At 40.7% G+C, this 3,867-nt stretch overlaps 1 pseudogene across 1 annotated transcript; it reads left to right on the forward strand.

Annotated features, from left to right (window-relative positions):
* The first annotated feature begins 217 nt into the window (after positions 1-217).
* LOC149847097 (zinc finger protein WIP6 pseudogene) lies at positions 218-3,159 on the forward strand (annotated as a pseudogene). The gene is made up of 2 exons (XR_016428534.1): positions 218-757; positions 2,176-3,159. The product of XR_016428534.1 is annotated as a zinc finger protein WIP6 pseudogene (transcript).
* Positions 3,160-3,867: the final 708 nt, after the last annotated feature.

The following is a 3,867-nucleotide window of genomic DNA, read 5'->3' on the forward strand; positions in this document are numbered from 1 at the left end:
GCCACGTGCGTACAGCCAAAGGGGACGTTCGTAGAATTAAAACCAAAAGGTTCGGACCAGAAGCCATAGAATTTGGCCGAGACGACTCGGACCCAATCGGTTGCGTCCACGTCGTCGAGACAAAGCGCGCTTCCTTTGCCCTTTGTCTGCTCCCGTGTGAAAGCGCGTCGTTTGTCCACCGAGCGATCCCACCAGCCTCTCTCTCTCTCTCTCTCAGATGAAAATTAAAGATCATCCGGCTACCACTTTTGTTGAGTGGCTGAAGGAATCAGGTTCAGGGTCTCAAACACCAAAGGAAATCTTGCCGATCGGATCTTCTCAGACTCTTGCTCAATCTGTTCACTCAGGCAAACTGTATGCCATGGATTTCTTAAGCCTACCACTCTTCTATCGAAACCATGTTGAAGAGGAGACTCACCATGTTGAAGAGACGCGGTGCCTTCCCTTGCTTAGCCAGTTTGAAGAAAGGAAGCCGCCACCAAAGAAAAAGGTCACATCAGTACCAAGAGAGAGTTTGGTTGTGAAAAGTGAAGAAGATGATGAGCAAGCGATGGTTGCCCTACACATCGGTTTGCCTAATTCAGGAGAGGAAGAGGACTACATGGGGAAAGGGTCTGATCAGGGTAATCAAAGAAGAGATGGTGGAAACTTGAAAAGCAAGTACTGGATCCCAACACCTTCACAGATCCTCGTTGGAGCTACACAGTTTACATGCTCGGTCTGCAATAAGAGCTTCAATAGGTACAACAACATGCAGGTTTGGACTCTCTCTCTCTCTCTCTCTCTCTCTCTCTCTCTCTCTCTCTCTCTCTCTGTGTGTGTGTGTGTGTGTGCGCGCGCGCACAGGCGCGTGGTTTTTTCATCTACAAACTAACAACGCATTAAGTGGCTTGCACCGGTCCTTTGAAAACTAGACCGCGGCAGATCTGATCAATCTATAAGCATATACTATGAAAAAATGAGTCCTCTACAACTCAACCTATAGGGAAAATGAAAAATAGTCCTTGATGGTCCAAAAGTGATTTGGTATATTTCAAATCTCAATACATATATATATATATATATATATATATATATATATATATATATATATATATATATATATATATATATATATATATATATATATATATATAGAGAGAGAGAGAGAGAGAGAGAGAGAGAGAGAGAGAGAGAGAGCACCTCGACGCCACGATTAGTTTTACAGAAAAATTAAAGTAATCGTCTTAACAACACCTTAGACACTTGACAAACTACTATTGTTCATAATTAGATCTGCACAACTAATGCCGTTAGGTGTCTTTGTACGCCGAATGTCCAAACTCACTACCATCATGAAATTCCTAATCTCAAACACCAGATAATGTCATCTTTATAACGTCACCATGTCCTTTTTTTTTAAAGTGAAAATAACACCTGTATCACCATACTTGAGCATCGCATACACAACTGAACCACCATTGTTTCATGCAAAGCATCCTAAGAAAGAAAAAAAACGTCCTGTAATACAAAGTAAACGCCATCATCTCTTGGGGATATTCTTTATTGAAAGGTGAAAATTAACCGTGAGAATATGATTGTAGCTTTAGTCCTTTTATTCAGGTATCCTTGGGAACTGAGACTAAAGTGAAGATTAATTTATTTTAATTATCAAGTTGCAGAGTTAAAAATCACCAAACACTAATCCAAAACTGTAGCATACGCCCTCACTAGCTAGCCCCTATCCACACACGCGCGCACGCACGCACGTGCACACACGCTGAAGAGGGTGTACATTAAAAGAAAAGGAGGAAATGTCTTTGTTTGAACATAAAAATCCCCATGTATTGCGTTGTATGTGCATTAGCTACAGAACTTTCAATGATTCTAGAGACTATATTTTAGCAATGTCAAACAAGAAGAGTATTAATTTTTTTTGTTCTCCTTTTATGTTGAAAAAATCATCCTTACAACTCTGTCAGGGCAAACGGGGAAAAGATCAAAGATTTCGGAAAGAAACTTGGCAAACACTAGCAAGTATCTCAGTATATTTGATTTCCTTCAACTAAAAGTAGCGCTAGCTTTATGAAACCTCGCTCTATTATATAGATATTGGATTCTCTGTGCAACCAAAAGAAGCATGTTGTCATGGTGATCAGAGTCTAAAAGCCTTTTTGAATGTGTGTGTAAAAACAGATGCACATGTGGGGGCATGGATCGATGTACAGAAGAGGGCCAGAGTCTCTCAAGGGGACACAGCCCACAGGTATGCTCAGGCTCCCTTGCTACTGCTGTGCGCAGGGCTGCAAGAACAACATAGACCACCCTCGAGCGAGGCCGCTCAAGGACTTCAGGACCCTTCAGACGCACTACAAGAGGAAGCATTGGCACAAGCCTTACAAGTGCAGGAAGTGCACCAAGCCCTTTGCGGTAAAGGGTGACTGGAGGACCCACGAGAAGAACTGTGGGAAGCTCTGGCACTGCACCTGCAGCTCGGAATTCAAGCACAAGAGGTCACTGAAGGACCACGTGAGGGCATTTGGGAAGGGTCACTCCCCTCACCCACTTGATCACAGTCCTGCTTTAGAAGAAGACAAGGAATGCACCATGGGATCAGAAGGGGAGGAGATGATAACAAGAGTGCGTTGATTTTAACATGATAGCTTAGCTAGGTTTGGCTGTTTTATGTGGTTTATCTTCAGCATATAAATCCATACCTGACACCGCACCATCCACCTTCGATTTCTAAAAAGTGTCCATAGGGGAAGATCAATCACCGTAAAAGGAATGTTATCATTCCATGCAAGTTATGTTCCTGTATGGATTCGAAATCGGGTGGTGGATATATACAAGCCTAATCTGTAGGCTATGGCATTTTAGACCACTATTAATTGCATGATGGTATGTCCAATGCAATTTTGGTGGGATACGGACCAAAAACTTCGGAAATTGGTGACGGAGCGGGGCTTGTATGGCTTTATTATATGCACAAGCTAAGCATAAAATTAAAAGTGTAATGCAAGCTTTCAGGCATATCTAAATGGGTTAAAAACTTATTCCAATGGATGATCAGCATGAAAGAGAGCTGTGAAGTAACTAAATTTTTATCATTGCAAAAGCATATGCCCTTTGATGTTGGTTCAGTTAATTAGCGTAATAGTGAAAGAGAAAATTTGCCTACGTCACAGACATGGTAATTTAGGAGTTATTATATAAGAAGAGTTTGCTATTATGTTCCCATACCATGTTTTAGTGTTTTAGGGTGGCATTCTTGCCTGTGTGTGTGTGTGTGTGTGGCTAAAGTCTAAGCCAAGGATGATTGCTAATTTCCAGGTTTACTTGAGAACGTCAAGTAAGCTATTGAGAATGGAATGCAGGCTATTTCTCGCCACTTGAGAGATGCTTTAAATGTACCTGATTTTAATCACATGCATTAGGAATCATCAAGTGGTTGTTTCGAGGTTGCTTATATTTTGCCCTAAATTATTATTTGTATAGCAGTATCCGCTGAGTGACATTTTCAAACCAAAGTTTTTTTTTAAATGCTATTTTAGTGCAGAAATGATTGTTAAAGCTAACATCTCTATTCAACATTTCTACGTAAAAGTACTGTATTCAAGACACATCGTAGGAGAGAGAGAGAGAGAGAGAGAGAGAGAGAGAGAGAGAGAGAGAGCAATAATATTGCATTGAACTTTACCTACTTAAGATAACAGATAATGCGTCAGCACCTTGACAAAACTAATTAGCTTAAAGGTGGATATTTGTCACATATGGAATATATGGAGTCATATTTTCTTTACATTTTTAATCTTTGTTTGTTGGTTGATGGGGTAAACCCCATAAACCCAAAAGGAAAAAGCAATACGCATCTTTATTTCTTGCTTT

This window comes from Nuphar pumila, chromosome 2 (assembly GCF_984573655.1).
Source record: "Nuphar pumila chromosome 2, dmNupPumi1.hap1.1, whole genome shotgun sequence".
NCBI classification, from domain to species: domain Eukaryota; kingdom Viridiplantae; phylum Streptophyta; class Magnoliopsida; order Nymphaeales; family Nymphaeaceae; genus Nuphar; species Nuphar pumila.